Raw genomic sequence first — 19,330 nt, 5'->3', positions numbered from 1 at the left:
AAATAGATTTCAGATCTGTATAGATTATAGATTATAGATTATAGATTATGAAAAGGCACTTCATGGAGAAACACAGATATATATTTAGTGTTGTTTCGTTACAACTCAAGAATTAACACTTGTATTTAATGTTCCGTATTAAAGAAGACATATTTGAGGATCTTGTCTTCTCAAGAAGTATGAGAAATACGTAAGTCACTGAAGGTTCTTTTAAATCTTAGCAAACCTATTAAAAGAAGCATAAAATGTCAGCAATGAAATGAAACTTGAACTTTGGCTAGGAAGGTAAATTTGACACTCTTGATGAACAGCCATCCTGATTGACTAGAGATGATTTTGGCTCCAATTTCTTGTCAAACATGTTAGTTTCTTGCTGCCTGAAAGTGCTGTTCAATTTCTGATATTTCAGCATCACTCTTTTGCTATCACAAAGCTGGTGCCGTTGGCTGTCAGGCCTTTACAGTTTCAATTGGCAGACTTATCTGTCTTCAGCAGGATTAGACAGAAATGTGTCTCATTCAGATGATTCTCCAGCCTACGGCTGCACCAGCCCCAGGAAATTTGAGTACATTAGCTTCAAAGAAACTGTCTGCAACCCCTTCTGACAACATACTCTGCAAACTCAAAGTATCCTCCAATCTACTCCTCAAGCTGTATTCTCTGTTTTAAATATTTACTCTTTACATGAATAGCTTTGAAATTTGTCTTGGTTCTATCAAGTTTTATAGAAGCAAGCACTAAACTATTCTTTTTAGTGCAATTAAAATTGCACTAATTCATTGAAAGGAATAATGTGGAAATAGACAATTAGCCCAGGATCGAATTGTCTCAAATTTGGAGACAACGCACATGTACAGTATTACAAGGTATTGCTCATTTAATGTCAATTTGGGTAATCGTCTCATTACAGTCTAGCAATTATTTTCCTCAAAGCAATATGTTCTATAGCCTTATTTGGTAGGAAAAATGTGTGTGTGTGGGGGGGAGGAGATTGGGTTTTTTGTGTTTTATTTTTCCTGTTGAATAAGTTGGTTTTAAGAGCTTGACTTTAGTTACCTCTGCCATTATTATAGCCCTCTTATGTTAATATACCAAATGATAACTTAATGTATTCAAGTCAATAAAGACAACTTGAGTTATGTTTCTGTACATATAAATACACAAGCATTCACACTTCATACACATGAACACTTTATGGTCTAGAAAATAGTATCTCACAAAACAAAACTAGTGTATGCAAATTTAACCATAAATTGTATTTTTTCTTTGTGCTAAACTGTCATTCTTCAAATAATCTAGTGTTACATGCTGTAACATTTAGTGCCTCTGTAAGCTACTTATTACCAGTAATTGCATTGCCCGAAATCCCCGTTTTCCTAAGAGTAAAATGGTCTGCCTTACACTTTGTCATTTCCAATTATGCATGCCTCAACAGCAGATCCCACTTGAGTCCTACCAATGTAAAATAAAAATGCAAAAAAATGAAGTTATTATCAAAAAAATCGGTATTTAGGGTGTAGTAGTAGGATTCGCACTGCACAGATGTTCAGCAGAAATGAGAGCTGCACTCAGTGTGTGTGTAAGAGTATTACCTAGTTTATTATTCTGACTGTATGCAGCAGCCAAGGATACAGGGTATATGACCTTGACTGGTGCTTTAAAATCCCAGTCCTAACTGCAGGTATAAGAGTGAAGAACCGTTAAACAAACAAACATGGCTGGCCATGGTATGCCTGTCTCTTTTTTACTGTAAGTACTTCTCTTGAGAAGAGAAATAAAGGGAATGCATTCAAAATGCAAACCAACCACACACCAATTACACAAGTGTGGCAGCATACCCTCCCAGCTCTTATAAAGCTGTTATCTGCAATGTTATGGCTGAGACCTGAGCCCAGACCTGCTCCTGTTGAAGTGCAAGGGTGTTTTGTCATTGGCTTCAAAGAAAACAGAATGTGGCCCTGTATCTGCCTGGCAATAAAATGATGTGAGGCTGATAGTATAAATGAGTTTCAGACATTTTTCCCTCTGTCATGAAAACCTCCCCAGAGCAAAGCTCCCGAACCATTTGTATATTACAGTCACCCGCCATTGTGACCTGTAGTGCAGCTGCATCAATGCTCGGGGAAAAGGAAAAGTAGATACAACCCAAAAATTCAATATTCCCATCTTTATTGGTCAGAAAAGGTGAACCACTGATCATACCCTACCCGCAATCATTCTAAAAACATCTTCTCCAGTTAATGTGAGAAAAGGCATAGTCGTGATTAGTTTCCCCTTTTGCCTAATCTTCAGCAAGATCCTCAATACTGAAGATACTTCCCCAAATGTATAATCTGTCTAGTTCTGAAAGGAAACCATTCTGATATTAACTACATCTTCTTTTGTCCAGTATGTTAACATAGGTAATGTTCTGACTTCCTGAGCATGACATATGTCTCTGGGGAGTAATTTATCACAGCTTGGCCATCTGAAAAAAACAGGTTCTTCAAGCCCATTCTTTCTCAGTTATTCAGTAATTAATGCCATTTTGAATTCAAACATTATATATTTATCTCCATATGTTACAGGCCACAACCTAAAGATATCTCACAATCATCTCATGCCCCGAGATATATATAAATACACAATGCGGGCAGGGGACTGGACTCGATGACCTCTCGAGGTCCCTTCCAGTCCTATAATCTATGATTCTATGATTCTATGATATGACAGAGGCTAAATCACAAAACCAGATTTATACAAATTAAGGATTTGATCCTGCTATGTGTTAAACATCCACTGAAGATTGCATGTGCTCAGAATCTCGCAGGTGAACATCTTCAAACAAATGCAGTTTGGAGATTTAACATCAAACCATACACATGTACTGTTTTTTCTTGGTGGAGGGGGAGGTTGGGGTGGGAAGAAGGTGTTCATTTTTGTTAAATCTGCCAACATTTGGTATTATAGAAGCAACCCTGATAAGACTGTAAAACACACAGGAAAGCTTTGCCACAAGAAATATGTAGTGCAATAAAATCATGGGCTTTATACGCAAAAATCAGCTTGCAAAAGTTTAGTCCTAGCCACCCCATTAAAACTTCAGTTCAGCAATTATTTAAGCAGATGCTTAAATATTTCAGGTAAGCACATGGTAGCAGTTATGCCCATGCTTACGTGCTTTGCAGAATCGAGTTCTAAATAAATAAGAAAACAGCTGGCTACTGACAAAGTCCCATTCCACTTGTGTATATAGCACCTCTTTGTGGTTGCTGTCACAGTTTCAGGATTAACTGCACTCACTTAAGGTTTCAGGCTTACTAGCCATCAGCTGTCTTGGGCAGGGACTTTCTTGTGTGTCTCTCTCTCCAGACCAAGGTTTTAGGCTTGCAGTCCTGCTGCACCTCACTGTGATTTCTCTGGCAGATCTGACCGGGTCCAGCACCTGTGGTTAACTCTTTCTCCACGTGCTACAACAGTGTACACCAGTTACCAACTAGCCTTCACAGAGCAAAGTACACTTATTCTGGGGGCAAAAGCAAACTTACGTGCATGCTAACAATTTACCAATCTCCAACATTGGGCCCTGGTAGATGTCTCTCTTTCAGACCCCTCAGATGGGTTTGCTCTCCTGGTTACCAGTTCATATGAGGTGTCAGAACAAGAACAGCCTCAGGACAGTCCAGCTGTTTCATCATATGGTTTGTGGCTTTGATCTCTGGCCTCCAATCGATGGCCCTCTTCAGGGAAAGCTTCAAACTGCTGGGTTTTTGCACAACCGGTGATGTAGATTTGCATTAGCCATTCCCCAGGAAATTCACTTAACATTTACTGTCACAAAATGTCATGCCTGTCTGGCACACTTCAATGTACTCTCTTGAACGCCTTTTACTTCCCAGGTCTCGCATATGTCAAAGTGGCTTCAGCTTTGTACCAGTGAAAAATAAATGTACTTAATTCAAAACATATATATATATGTGCCTTGGGATAAATGGGCCTTCAAACTTGTTCACCAGTTGTGCATCTCTTTTACTGGTGTATATAGGGTATAATTTCTCAATGGGGCGCTACTTCCCACAGTTCACATTGGCTGGGAACGGCGAACTGTGGCCACAGGGAGCTGAGGGGCTCCGTGCCTGTGAACGCTCCAGGTAAACAAAATGACAATGTATTAGATATTCAATGATTCCATAGAGTTTAAAATCATCAAATTTTGGTGTAGACCAGTTTATAAGCCGACCCCTGCTCTTTGATGCGTCAATTTTTTACCAAAAATATTCGGTTTATGAACGAGAATATACGGTATTCACCTATTCCTAGTGTTGGTGTCAAAATCATCCAGCTTCTCTTAAAGCCAATTACAGAATTTGACATCGCCTCAACACTCTGAATAGGGGTAAGTCGTTCAAATCATATCTTTTCTACCTTTTCTTTGATTTCAAGACTTAATTTAAAAAATCTTTAAGTCCTAAGTAGTTATTAATTAGTTGTTTCCTATCTCATTTTCAGTGCTGGAACAGCACTTCTTTGCATGCTTAAAGGCAACTGTGCTTTCAGTAAGGCTAGTATAACACCGAAGCTCTCATTCAAGTGGTGATGATGCAGCCTGTATGTAACAAACACTGAAGCAAAATAGGTAGAACAACGCTGTTTTAATGTTTTTTAATATCCAGTTTACTAACTACTCCTTGAAAAAGTTATATTATTATTAAAGAGACACAATTGTTATCAGACTTCATGTCTGTTGCTCAGTGATTTTTAGGAGCTTTACATTATGCACACATACACATGGTTGTGCACAGAAATACAATTGTTGGATTTGCGGGGTTGACTGTTTTACCTCTTTCCTGTTATGCATCACAAACTAAACTATGAAAAATGAAAATCATGTACAGTAAAGCTGTTGACTCCATTAATGTTGTAGAATTACTCAATCTACGTCTAACCAGTTTGATCTATCCTATCAATACCAAGATGAAAGGATAGTTTCCATCCTTCTAGTAACTAGCCTTGTGAACTCCTTTTAAAATCTGTCTTGGTGAATTACAAGGCTCTTATCATTTGCAGATCTTTTTAGAAAGCAGCCCCGGGTTACATGCATATTGGATTAGTGCACATCAAAGAGATTAAAATAGGTGTGTTAAAAAGATAAGGTTTTTCTCCTCTGCTACTTGCTAGAAATTGCATTAAAAAGACCCTGCAGAGACAGAAAAAAAGGATTCAGAGGAAAAGAACTAGAAAGAGCAGCTCATAGAAAATTTCAGAATGGCTGACAGATTTCTGACAATATACACTGATGCTTTGTTTCTTGCTCTAATGTGTATTTTATATCTCTATGAAGAAGCATAAATGCTGGCATTACCATGTGAGAACAGAAACTATTTACACATTGGCTACTCATTTTACAATTTTTGTGAAATTGTGAAGAAAATTGTATAGTTACTTTCAGATGCTAACTTTCTCATGTACTCTTCATTGACAAACCTACTATAAATATATAGATGACCAAATCTCTCTTTAGATGTGCAACACTTGTATGCATTCAGTAAAATAATTTAGGGGGGAACTGTTTTTAAAACTTCATTTTTCTTGAACTCACAGATTGCATCTGATCATATTCCTATAATTTCTTAGTACAGCAATAAGAGAACCTAGAGTGTAACATAGTACAGAAATCACATATAGCCTTTCATAAAGCATTCCAAAGAGCTATATGCACAAAACTCAAAACCAATTAAGGGCTGGTTCCAACTACAGTTTAAAAAGTAATAGAAAAGAAGCCAGTTCTAAGCAAAACTTCACATTCATAATGACAGACACAGTGGTAGATAACTACCTCCTGACTACTGCTGATTTAGGAAGAATATGTGCTCTCAAAAGGCTCTTGCACTACAAGTCGATAATCTAGTTCTTAAGAGTCAACAGATTATCTGATGCTGACTCCAGGAGCCTGGAGGGGACAATATTTAATGAGAAGGCCTAAGAAGTACTGAATAACTCTACTAGAGAGAAAAACAAAAACAGAGAGCAAAGTATGGATTGTGGCAGTCATAACTCAAAGGAAGTTCTGTGCTTCAGTATGTACTATATACCACCTGAAATATACCAGTATTTATTTTGACTTAGACAATCTATCCATCCTGGGCACCTCTATGTTGGTGCATGATAATGTGGGGGCAGGGTGGAAGACATTTACCTCTACCACCCCCTAACTCCCATTCCCCACCTCTACCTCTACACGCACTTTTGCAAGGCCTCCATCAGAGACATGAAGAATTTCAGTCCCTTTGCTCAGGGGAGCTTGTGCTGGCCGAGATGGCTGGCCATGAAGGGTAAGTAAACTGCACTCTGTAAAGGGATATAGAAGTTGGCTTGGCACACAGCTTCTGTATGTCTGGGAGCTCCATGAGGCATTTTGTCCTATAATATTCCTCCAGGGGTGATAGTCTCTGTGTATGCCTCTCTCCTCACCCACCCACACTACGGGTTGTGCTTTCAGGTCATAATAAAACATGTTACAGTTGAGGGTTAGCTGCACTTTTGACCCCTTTCAGTTCTCTCAGAGTGCACCCCTCAATGAGGCCTTTCACCTTCACCTGTCCTGGGGTGGAATCCTGTGATCCTCCCACCTGTAGACTGAGTCCCCAGGCTACAATGCCTGCAACCAGTAGTTAATATAGGGGACCAGACAACTACAGATTGGCTTGTCTATACTAGGGTTTTAATACACTCTAGTTAGCATATGTTAACTAACACATTAAAAACACATTCTTTTTGCAAACAAAGAAAAGGCTTCCATATGCATACTCCATGGCAACGTTGCTGCATATTTGTGGACCAGTTTGTGGAATCATGTATGGCGGTGTCCTACAGAACAGGTACAGATTGTTGTAGGATGTTGTTATCTAGGGTTCTCAGTGATTCTTAACAGTACTAAACACTACTAAACACTTAGCTGAAAATAAAGTTTTATAAAAATCCAGCATTCCATTGGTATTTCCATTTTCAGGATCTTAAATATATGTAATCTCCTGCCCTCCTGTATTCACCTTCATGCCACCATTAGTTGCATATAGTTAATTTTCTATAGAAGTGGCAGCCCATCTTAATTGTCAAGGTTAACAATAAGTATCATTTAATTTCTCAAATCTCTATTAATCTCAATTTTATTTTAATCTAGTAACGAAATTTTCTAATCTGATTTTTGTTTGTTTGTTTTTTGTAAGACTGTCAGTGTCCGAGGACAGCATTTGAGATGGTATTGGCTCTCCTTCACATGATGGAGTACATGAAACATTGAAGATGCTGATTACTAGCTAAAAATATCTTTTTCATTTAATCAGGTATCATATAATGACAAGGTTTTAAAAGCTCCAATGCCATTATGCTGGGGATACTTACATTCCTCTCCTTCGAAGTATTCTTAATGCTGTATCTCAAAGATCTTGCTTTACTTTCTTATTTAGCAGTGTACTAATACAGAAGGAGAAAGAGTGTCTAGTTATGCTAGGCCCATGTGGATAGGCCCATCTGGCTATCCTATCTTAGGCCTGGTCTACACTGGGGCGGGGGGGGGGGGGTCAATCTAAGTTACGCAACTTCAGCTATGTGAATAACGAAGTCGACGTACTTAGAGCTACTTACCGCGGTGTCTTCACTGCTGTAAGTCGACAGCTGACACTCTCCCGTCAACTCCGCCTGCGCCTCTCATCCTGGTGGAGAGCGCTGGTCGGTCGATTTATCACATCTAGACTAGATAAATCGACCCCCGCTGGATTGATCGCTGCCTGTCAATCCAGCAGGTAATGTAGACAAGCCTTAGAATTACCTTTTATCCACTCATTTTATACTCTCTCAAAGGCTTAGGCCACATTTTTAAAAGCAGCCTCTGAAATTGTGCCCCTACACTCTTTATTCCCAATGTAGAAATGGATGTGCAATATGGTAGTTAGCTGTTAGCAATATAAATCCATGCTTTGTGTGTGCAAATACTGTATAATCCTAGTTGTTGCATATCCAATACATGGACCCTTTTTGATGGCATTTTTATTACATGCAGGGTAAAAACCTGCCTGATTCTCCACCAGCTATTACAAAGCACTCTCACTCTCAAGCAGGTGCTTCTACTTTTGGATTTTGTCAAACACAGGATGGAGATTAGGGTTCAGATTAACTTTTCCTGTGCATTGAGATGATAATTTCAGACCAGTCCAGGCAGTTTCTTAGGGTATAATCATGAGTATTATATGAGGGGTTTGGTGAAGGGGAGTGGAGTATAGAATGATGGACTCTCCTCTACATAGGAGCTAACATTAAAAAATTGCTCCCCAAAATAATTTTGTGTAACAAACTAACATTTTAACCTGATGACAGCCTTTGAACAGTATAGAGCTAAAAATGTCACTACCAAACTAAGGACCTAATTCTTATCTTGCTTCAGACAGCCTTCTCAAAATTGGCCTGAGCTACAACTGAGTTACAGTGGTCTAAGATTTCAGCATCAGCCTCACAGAAAACTGAAATATTTTCACTGTCGAAAATTCTACTTTATATCCCTGTTTCTCTTATTTCTATTTCCTCAGACATTGCTTTAACAGTGAGATTTCTGTTTTAGAAAAATAAAGCCCATGATCTTTATTCCTTAAATCTTCATCTGCTCCGGCCACTTATTTCCTCCTAATCCAAATATATAGCTACTGGACCCACTAAATATGTGCCCAGATAATGATTAATTGTCTTAATTAGGGAATTTTGATTTCAAATGGGGACTATGGACAAAGATCAGATGAACTAACAAAGAATGAAGACCCTTTTTTTAGGCTAATAGCTCTTGAAATTAATAGCAAAGGAAGAGAATTGCAGAATGCCAGCAGTACAGTATCCTAAATTAGGGTTACCATATTTTGTGCCTCCAAATGGAGGACACTCCACGGCCCAGCCCCGCCCAACCCCGCCCCCTCCCCAAAGTCTCCGCCCCCTCCCCTGCTTCCCGCGAATATTTGATTCGCGGGAAGCCTGAAGCAGGTAAGGGGGGTGTGGGGGGAGGAGGCGCGGCCCAGGCTGGCCCCCCGGCGTTTCCAGCCTGGGTCAGCTCGGGCCCTGGGGTGCCCAGCTGACCGGCTCCCCGCGGGCCCGGCTGACCCGGCTCCCCGCCGGCCCGGCGGACCCAGCTCCCCGCCGGCCCGGCTCCCCGCGGGCCCGGCCGACCCAGCTCCCCGCGGGCCCAGCCGACCCGGCTCCCCGCCGGCCCGGCTCCCCGCGGGCCCGGCCGACCCGGCTCCCCGCGGGCCCGGCTCCCCGCGGGCCCGGCCGACCCGGCTCCCCGCCGGCCCGGCTCCCCGCCGGCCCGGCTGACCGGCTCCCCGCGGGCCGGCTGACCTCCCGATTTTCCCAGACATGCCCGGCTTTTGGGGATTTCCCCCCGGACGGGGATTTGAGCCCCCAAAAGCCGGACATGTCCGGGAAAATCCGGACGTATGGTAACCCTACGGGTGGGGGTGTGGGGTCTGGGAGGGATTAGGGTACAGGAGGGGATTCCGACCTGGGGCAGGGGGTTGGGGTGCCGGGTGTGAGGTCTGGGAGGGAATTTGGGTGTGGGAGGGGGTTCCAACCTGGGGCAGGGTTTCTGGGTGCGAGCTCCAGCCAGGCGGCACTTACCTCAGCCAGCTCCTGATCAATGGCACACGGGTGCTAATGCAGGCTCCTGACCCCTGGTCTCCCTCCGCTGGCAGGCTCTGAGCAAGGCCTGCGCCGAGAACATGGATGACGAGCTCTCGATCCTGCTGACAGCACCCCCCAGCACAGACAAACTCCAGCACATCTTGGAGGTGAGCAGAATGGGGAGGGGCAGCAGGGGTTTTACCTTAGCCCTGGGGACTCCTAGAAAGAAGAGACTGGAAAATCCATGTTTCTATTGGATCCTTCCGAGTATGCATTCGTGATATAAACTCACTGGGTGACCTTGGGGTAACTCACTTCCCCCTTACGGCATCAGTCTTCTCCACTATCAAATCTACACTGGGGAAGAAGGACAGAAGCCCCGACAATCACCTTCACCTCTGGGTGTCTGGTCCTGGGAGCCGAAACCAACTGGACTATCTGCCCCATCTCCTAAACTGCCCTGTCTTTCCCTCCTAGGGCCTGGTCCTTAGTGCTCAACCTGGCCCCTTCCCAGCTTGTCCCTGACCTTTAAAGGACTCTCCAAGCCCCTCCCATGCCTGCTTCCCTTGGGGTCTCTCTCCTGGCTGAGCACAGGCTGCCCTTCTATCTCTCAGCAGGCCTGGGTCCTAATCACAGGCTGCGTCTTGTCACGTGACCCCCACACTTATTCCCTTCACCCTAGGGAGTTGCATCACCTGGGCCAGGTGCAGTTGAGCTCCAACCCCTTTCCTGGCCATCTCACCCTGGGACAGGTTGAAACTGGAAACCTGTGGGTAACAGTAACTGGTTGCTCGCAAAGGTGCTGAAGACACAATGGAAGAGGAAATCCTTTGGCCTGGATTGAAATTATTCCAACTGAAAGTGAATGAGAGAAAATAGGTCCAGAGTTCTCTTCCTAGCAGCAGAAAATGTAGCGATTGATAGAGGTTCAGGTCAGAAAGGACCATTATGTGCATCTAGTCGCCCCTCCTGTATAACTCAGGGCCTAGAATGTGACCAAGTGGTTCCTTCAGCCAACCATAGCATGGGACTGAGCCAGAGCATGTCTTTTGGAACGACATCCACATGCAGGAGAGCCAGCTGGCTACCAGAAAATCTCTCTTCTGCAGTGACGTGGGGTTAAGGGACACGGGGGAAAAGACATGGAGGCTGTGACTAAACTTAGAGCAGCAAGGCCAGGAAAACCAGGGTTAGGTCCCAGGCCTGGCTATCAGATCTACTGTTTTCTATTCCTGGCTTTGGGACCATGAGCGAGTCTCTACACCGCTGGGTGCATCGGTTTCCACAGCTATCAAATGGAGCTAATCAAGGTTTTGTTTGTTCTCCCCATTTTACAGGGTGGGAAACCGAGACACAGTTGGGACCTGTCTACACTACAGGTCTGTCGTGCGTTTGTAATCTGCTGACCCCCACATGTTGTTCAGAGCCTATGGACAACACAGCTCCTAAAGGTACGTTTGTTCTGTGCTTATCCCCTATGTACCAGCAGGGCTGGACAGCATTTCTCACTGTGATGTGGGGAGCAGGTCCTGGGTACTAAGGGTCTGAAGAAGCTCTCAAGGACTAATTTTTTAAAATAATTGTTATCAATGAATTGGGAGAAAACATACAATCACTGCGGATAAGATTGGGGGGTGACAAAATACAGGCAGAGTGGTAATTCCTGATGGGGAGAGGGCAGTGATACAGAGCGATCTGGCTCATTCGGCCAGCTGGACCCATTCAAAGAAAACAAGTTTGAGCAGAGCCCAATGCAAGGTCCTATGCGTGGCAACAAGGCACGCCGGCCACACCTCCAGAATGGGGACGTGTATCCAGGAAAGCAGTGACTCTGAAAAGGATTTAGGGGCCAGAGTGGAGAAGCCACTCAACATGAGCTCCCAGTGTGATGCTGTGGTGAACAGGGCTAAAGCCATCATTAGACGAAGGAGCAGAGCCGTGAGTAGGATAGGGAGGTGACACAGCAGCAGTGAGACTGCTATTGGAATACTGCCTCCAGTGTTGGTGTCCTCCTTTGAAAAAGATGGTCCTAGAAATTGGAGCTGGGGCAGCAAAGAGCCACCAAATGTTCTGAGGGCTGGAGAAAAATGCCTTCTAGTGAGCTATTGAAAGAGCTCAACCTGTTTAGCTTATCAAAAGAAGATTGAAGGGGACTTCATTGAAGTGTTGATGTGCCTTAATGGAGAGAAAATACTGGGGATTAAAGGGCTCTCTAGTCTAGCAGAGAAAGGCAGAACAAGACCCAATGGCTGGAAGGTGAAAAGAGACAAATTCCTATGACAAATAAGGCACAAATATTCAACAGCGAGGATGATTGAACACAGGAAGAAGCTACCAAGGAAAGTGGTGGATTCTCCATTTCTTGATGTCATTAATAAAGACTAGATGCGTTTCCGGAATGTGTTTGCCCCAAAAGTAGCTATTGTGATAGACAGGAGGCCTGTGATATGCAGGGGGTCAGATTAGATGCTCTAACTGTCTCTTCTGGCCATAAAGTCTACTCATTTCTGAGAAACCGAGTGTAGCATTGGGAGCAGCTTGTGATGTTTTACTGTCTAGCCGGCTTGCTTCCTAGAATGAACACTCATTGAGCGGGGTGATCCCCAGAGAGTAGCTCAAACCTCCAAAGTGTCTGCCCTGTGGCAGGACATTAACACTGCAGGGGAGGGGTGGGTGTGGCAGTGACATCACAAAGGCCTTTTGCAGGACCTCGGCCTATTGGCCAAAGGTGCAGGGGAGGTGGTGACCTCACAGAGGGATGCTGACATCAGCCAGGCAGGACAGGGGCGCAGGGCCAAGGAAACCTCAGAGACCCCTGTGGCTTTGCTTCAGCAAGTCTCCTCTCGAGATCTCTCTTTGAGGTCTGAGAGAGTATTTGGGTTCGTGTATGTGAGCACCAGGAGGAACCTCTTTTGAGTTTTCTCCTTTCTTTTTCCTGATTTCATTAGAAATCTGACGTCCCTGTTTAGAAGGTAAGAGCCTCCGAGAGGTTTGGAACCTGTTCAGTCTGCTGCATCTGGCTCCAGCTGAATTTTAGGCATGGAAAACACTAGCTTAAGGTGGCCAAATTTTATTCCCCACCTGGGATTTTGTCCCTTAGAATCTCTGGGGACATTAAGGTTTGTCCTTTTTCTTTTACCTTTTCCTCTATCCTTCCCTCCTTTCTTTTCATCTCTTACTTCTTTTGTCCTTTCCCTGTTCCCCTCCCACCACCAGGAGGGGTGTGTGTGTGTCATGGGGGTTGCTCTACAACTCCCATTGTGGGAGGTCCACCGAAAAATGTGGGGCTGAAATAGTGCTCAGACAGTGATCCCCAGCGGTGACCTGGGCCATCCTTTGGGCTCTCTGGTGAGAACCCTCATCCTCCCGCCCCTCGGTCTCTACCCTGATTGGCTGAGCAGGGGGTTATTGACAGGGAGGAGACTCAGGTCCCTGTTGTTTTCTTTTAAGACCAAGTAAATAGTCATAACCAGTCATATGTTCGACAAATTTTGCTGCGTCTCTGCAGTTCATTATTTTCTCTAACATTCCAGTTCTCCTAAAATACTTGCTGAATAATTACTATGAACTCTTGCTGGTCTGGAACTCACTTGAGAGCACTTTATTCAGGTCATTCAATGTCTGAAATTCAAGATCCGATGGTTAGTTTGAAAATCAGGGCTCTTGGGTCCTATTCCCAACTCTGCCACGGACTGGCTGTGTGACCTAAGACAAGTCAATTCTCCTTTCTCAGCCTCAGCTTCTCCCTCTTTCAAGTAGGGATAACAATCCGCCCTATTTACCTCCTGGCAGGTGGAGAATGGGGATCTATTGGAGAGTGTCACTAGGAGCAGTGCATAAGATGAGGTGTCCTATCCTGTTTACTCAGATCAGATTAGGACATAATAGAATGGCTGAAATAGTCTATTTTATTTGTATTTTATTATGTTGCAATTGTTAAAAGCAGCACCTACTTAGCTCAGACTGAAACATCTTATCTAATTTTTGAGATCTAAGTATCTCCTCTTTGTGTAGCTCAAACCTCCAAAGTGTCTGCCCTGTGGCAGGACATTAACACTGCAGGGGAGGAGTGGGTATGGCAGTGACATCACAAAGGCCTTTTGCAGGACCTCAGCCTATTGGTCAAAGGTGCTGGGGAGGTGGTGATCTCACAGAGAGATGCTGACATCAGCCAGGCAGGACAGGGGCGCAGGGCCAGGGAAACCTCAGAGTCCCCTGTAGCTTTGCTTCAGCAAGTCTCCTTCTCGAGGTCTCTCTTTGAGGACTGAGAGAGTATTTAGGTTCATGTACATGAGCGCCAGGAGGAACCTCTTTTGAGTTTTCTCTTTTCTTTTTCCTGATTTTACTAGAAAACAGACGTCCCTGTTTAGAAGGTAAGAGCCTCCGAGAGGTTTGGAACCTGTTCAGTCTGATGCATCTGGCGCCAGCTGAATTCTAGGCATGGAAAACACTAGCTTAAGGTGGTCGAATTTTATTCCTCACCTGGGATTTTGTCCCTTAGAATCACTGGGGACATTAGGGTTTGTTCTTTTTGTTTTACCTTTTCCTCCATCCCTTCCTCCTTTCTCTTCATCTCTTAAGTCTTCTGTCCTTTCCTCTGTTCCCCTCCCACCACCAGGAGGACTCTGTGTGTGTGTCGTGGGGGGTGCTCTGCAGTGGGAACAGGGACAATTCTCCAACTTTGGGCAGTCGAGAGCCTGGGTGAGATAAGGGGCGTTAAAGCCCTTTGTGAAGGAGAAAGGGGAGTTTCACGGTGTTGAGCACCAAGGAATTCTAAACTTTGCTAAAACATCTAGTCTGCAGAACCAGAAATGGTTGGGGCCACATTGTAACCATTGTCTTTTTTAAGCCCATTGAGGGATGTGAGTCCCACCCTTTCAGGTATCTGGGGTGCTGGGAGAAGAGAAGAGGTGCCTGTCTCCATTTTATGGCCTCAACAAACTAAGTGCTGTGCCCCAGTTCTCGTCAGAGATCCCTGAAAAAGAACGTCTTCCCATCCATTAACATACCTGGAAAGATACTGGAACCCCTTATTAAACAATCAGTTTGTCAGCACCTACAGGACAATTTGGTTCTTAGGACTAGTGAGCATGGACTTGTCAAGAACAAATCATTCCAAACCAATCCTAGCTCCTTCTTTGGCAGGGTTACGGGCCTAGTGAAGTAAACAGTAGATGTGATCCATCTTGGTGTTAATAAGGACATTCTCACAAACAAACTAGGGAGATGTGGTCTAGATGCAATTAGTATAATATGTGTGCACAGATGGTTGCAAGCCCGTACTCCAACAGCCCAGAACCAAACACTCCTTCTCCTGGGCAGTGCGCTCCGACCTCTAATGGTCAGATGCTGCTTAGCACTGTCAGAGCAGCTTTTGCTGGGGGATTCTCCCAGCACTTTCCAATAGTGGGAAAGTATGAAATCCCCATTTGACTGCTGGGGACAGAGCCTAGAGCGGGGAGCAACTTACCCAAAGTCCCACAGGTCAATAGGAAACTCAGGCGCAGGGCTGGGAGTCACTGCCCCTCCCACTCCCAGGTCACCGCCCAAGGGTGGCTCCTCTGGCAGAGGTGCGGGGAAGGGTCACTCTCTCCTGGCTGGGCTGTTCTTTTCACTCCAGTAACATTGCAACGGCTTTGGGGAGAGGCTCACTCCCAGGATCAGATACAGGAGGGGCAGCAGGGTCCAGGGAACAGGGGCTATTCCTGCCCTGCCACTGTCTGTCTGAGAAACCTTGGCCTTGTCATTCCCTGGCTCGGTGCCTCAGTTTCCATTCTCGCCAGCCTGTGCCTATTTCCCTGCAGTTTCACCTGCGTGTTGGTGCCAGTCCCATCCCCGCACTGCACAGTCTAATACCGGCTCCTCTCTCTTGCCAGCACTATGACACCTGCCGTGGAGCCAGAGCTGGAGACCCACCTCCTCCGAGCTGCCCTGCACGCCGTCTTCACCCTGGGCATGGAGAAGGACACCACCCAAGTGCAGGTAGATCATGCTAAAGTCATGGATTGAAGAGCCAGCTGTCATCCTGCCATGAGTCCTTGCTAATTGCCTGCAGTGGGATGTGAATGAGAGAGGCCAGGATATGTGTTTGGGGGTCTCACCAGTGTTTCCCAGAGACCCCACTTCCCATCCTGTGGCAGGTGTAGCCCCACTTTCCCTAACTCTGACCCATGGCTCTCCCTTGCTTTCAGGATCTGCCTAGGGTCTTGCCAGACCTCCTGGATGCCATGCTGGGGAACCTGCTGGCAGAGTCCCCAGACACCGACAGGCTCCAGTACATCTTGGAGGTGAGCCCGATGAGAGAGGTGGGGACAATTTTACCTTCACTCTTAGATCCATTTTCCAGTCTGTCCTCCTAGCCGGGCCCCAAGTGGGCATCCTTGGTCAGGGCAGTCAGTGCAATGCCTCCTTTCCCCACAGCACATTAACTACTAGATCGTGTCCACGGTGCCGCGAGAGAGAGCCAGGGCCGTTAAGAGCAGCACTGCCCTGCTCAGATTCACCATCACCCTCCCTGAGTTTGACGTAAGTGACCTCTGACCCCAGCTTCCTGACTCCAGGCGTAGGTGATCTGGCTCTGACGGGCTGTAGGATCTGCTGCTGCAGGGGCTGTGGGTTAGGAGTGTTCCTCTTGGGGAGGCAGAGTCAGAGCAGAGAGTGAGCCTGGCTTGAGTCAAGTTCTTCTTGTCCTAGTTAAGTGGTGACTCTGGGCTTTTAAGGGGACTGTGCTCCAGGTTCATGCCTCCCTGTCATCCTGGAGCAGCTGGGGAAGCAAGTCCTCATGGAGGGCCCTGCAGAGGGGCTGAGGGGAAGGAGAGTCCTGGCCCGGGGGGGACTGGGAGCTGACAGGAAAATGCTGATGGAGTCCCCTCTCCCTCTCCCGTCCATTAGAACTCAGCGGAATTCCCCAGGATGGGTCACCACATGGCACAGCTAGCTCTGTCCGTCAGTGACCCAGCCAAGGACATCAGCCGGCAGGCCAGGGAGGGGGTTTACCGGCTCTACCAGCTGCTGCTGCACAAGAGGAGTAAGGAACCCAGCTGGGAAATGGCACCCGCTAGAAGAGTGAGACTGGGACCCCAGCCAATTTCTCTCAGATTGACCCCGGCTGGAGGATGAGTCTCTCTATCTCTTTCTGTGTTCCACACCACGCCCTGCAATTCTGTTGGGCCGGGCACGCAGCGAGGACTCTGCCCACTGTGCAGCCACCAATGGGATTGGAAGGACACAAGCCCTGCAACCAGAAGGACAAATGTGTGTGTGTGTGTCTCTCTCCCTGTCACCTACTCCCTCCTGGGGGAAACCCAGCAGCTGATGGGGGACAAGGTGAGCAGCTGCATTAGACTCAGGAGATTGGGGCGCGGCCCAGGCCTCATTCCCATCCTGTGGCCATTCGCTGGCCTGGCACAAGAAGCCTGGTGGGGAATGAAAGGGAGAGCAGGTGCTCCTGGGAAGGGAGATGAATTCACCTCCATGAGCAGGAGCGAGCCAGCTTGTCCCCGGAGCAGCTCCAGCCAGCTCTTTAGCCAGGCTAATTAATGACAAGCTTTGCCTCATCCCAGACTTATGTTCTTAGGACAGGGTGCTATCGCTCTTGGGAAGGGCAGGAGAGTCCCCCAAGTGCCCTCTGCGAGACTCTCCTGTTCCACAGGGCCGCACCCAATTCCTAGTGGTCTGGTGTCTGTGTCACCCGAGCCACCACCCAGAGTTGCTCCCATCACTGGCAGCCTGGGAGGCCAAGGACTGACGGGTGATGGCGTCTGACCAGGCAGGGCTGAGGCACATGGGCAGAGGACGCTTGCCCTGCTGCTGGCAAGGCTGGACCCGTTCTGGAGAGAACAGGAGGATTCAGTCAGCAGTAGGGTTACCATGTCTAATAAATAAAAAAAGAGGACCCTCCACGGGCCCTGGCCCCGCCCATTTTCCCACCCCTAGCCCCGCCCCAACTCCGCTCCTTCCCCGCCCTAACTCCGCCCCCTCCTCCCTCCCACTCCCAGCCATGGGGAGAGGGCTGCCACAGCGCTACCGGCTACACGGTTTGCCGTGCAGCCCCCAGACCCTGCGCCCCCGGCCGGCACTTCCCCAGCGCAGCTGGAGCACGGGAGGGGAAGCGCCCACCCGGTAGCGCTGGCTCGTGCAGCTCGGCTCTTAAAGTCTGAGAGGGGAGGAGCGGAGCAGCTCAGCTGGAGCCCGGGAAGGGAAGTGCTTGGCCGGCGGCTCGGGGTCTGGAGGAAGGGGGGGTGCTGCCCGAAGCAAGTAGTGCTGGCTCGGGCAGCTCAGCTCTTAAAGTCTGAGAGGGGAGGAGCGGAGCAGAGCAGCCGCGGGAGAGGAAGTACCCGGCCAGCATTTTCCCGGACATGTTTGGCTTTTCGGCAATTCCCCCCGGACGGGGGTTTGATTGCCAAAAAGCAGGACATGTCCGGGAAAAAACGGACGTATGGTAACCCTAGTCAGCAGGGGCTGCCGATCCGTCCCATTCACCAGGGCTGCCATCCTGCGGCTTCAGCATTACTGGCTGGGGTGACTTGGGGAAAGGTCTCAACCTCCCCACATCCCACTTCACTGCTGCCAGAATCCCTCCTCCCCCCCCCCCCCGCTACAGTCCCCTCCCTACCCAACCTGCATGGGGCTGGAGGAGAGGGGTCTGAGAACTTGAGCTGTGGATTGGAGGTGGAACAGCTGTCAGGGGCACTGAGGGGGAAGTGGCAGGAGCTCCCCGTACAAGGAAGGGGGTTGCCACTGGAGGTCACTAGGAAGGACAACAAGACTCCATCCTGGGGGTCAGGAGGGGAAATCCATCCCTCAGAGGTGGGCAGAGGCTGGGTGGAAATGCTGCTGGTTCCAGGGGCCGTTAATCCCCCCTGATTCCTCGGAGGCGTCTGAGTCTCAGACAGGTTCTCATTCCCTTGCAGCAGGAGGACGTCACGGCCAATGTGATGCGCCAGCTCCGTATCATGCGGCACTTGCGCCAGGTGCCCGAGGAGCTGCAGGGCCTGTGCCTCCCAGGACACCAGCAACTCCCGCTCTCTGCTGCAGGTACTGCTCTGGCTCTCTGTAAATGGGGAGCTAGTGGAAGGGGAAATGGAGCCCCCTGGCACTCACAGAAACCCTCTCCCCTCTCTGTGGAGCAGGGTCCTTTCCTCTGCCCCCAAATTCCTTCATCTGGGACAGGAGCTCTTTCCCTCACACCCATTCCCCTCCCCTCTTTCCTTGATCTACCCCCATCCCATTCCCCCTGCGCCCAGGCAGAGCTCTGCCTGCCCCATATGGTGCAGAAAGGCCTGTGATATGTAGGGGATCAGATTAGGTGCTCTAACTGTCTCTTCTGCCCATAAATTCTACTCATTTCTGAGAAACCGAGTGTAGCATTGGGAGCAGCCTCTGCTGTTTTACTGTCTAGCCGGCTTGCTTCCTAGAATGAACACTCATTGAGTGGGGTGATCCACAGAGAGTAGCTCAAACCTCCAAAGAGTCTGGCCTGTGGCAGGACATTAGCACTGCAGGGGATGGGTGGGTGTGACAGTGACATCACAAAGGCCTTTTGCAGGACCTCCGCCTATTGGTCAAAGGTGGTGACCTCACATAGAGATGCTGACATCAGCCAGGCAGGACAGGGGCTCAGGACCAGGGAAACCTCTGAGTCCCCTGTAGCTTTCCTTCAGCAAGTCTCCTTCTCGAGGTCTCTCTTTGA

General features: G+C 47.4%; 1 long non-coding RNA gene across 2 annotated transcripts; it reads left to right on the top strand.

Moving 5' to 3' along the window:
* The first annotated feature begins 9,455 nt into the window (after positions 1-9,455).
* Positions 9,456-17,992, top strand: LOC135973028 (uncharacterized). 2 transcript variants are annotated; one of them, XR_010589715.1, is made up of 4 exons: positions 9,456-9,806; positions 10,977-11,090; positions 15,516-16,164; positions 16,531-17,976. It is a non-coding gene; the product is annotated as an uncharacterized LOC135973028 (long non-coding RNA). The 2 variants fall into 2 exon arrangements; XR_010589714.1 differs by having other exon boundaries at positions 9,461-9,806; positions 15,516-17,992.
* The last annotated feature ends 1,338 nt before the right edge of the window (positions 17,993-19,330 follow it).

The sequence above is a fragment of the Chrysemys picta genome, chromosome 8, assembly GCF_011386835.1.
Source record: "Chrysemys picta bellii isolate R12L10 chromosome 8, ASM1138683v2, whole genome shotgun sequence".
In the NCBI taxonomy this organism is placed as follows: domain Eukaryota; kingdom Metazoa; phylum Chordata; order Testudines; family Emydidae; genus Chrysemys; species Chrysemys picta.
Note: the sequence above shows the minus strand (reverse complement) of the source record. Positions and strands in the feature narration are given on the sequence as shown.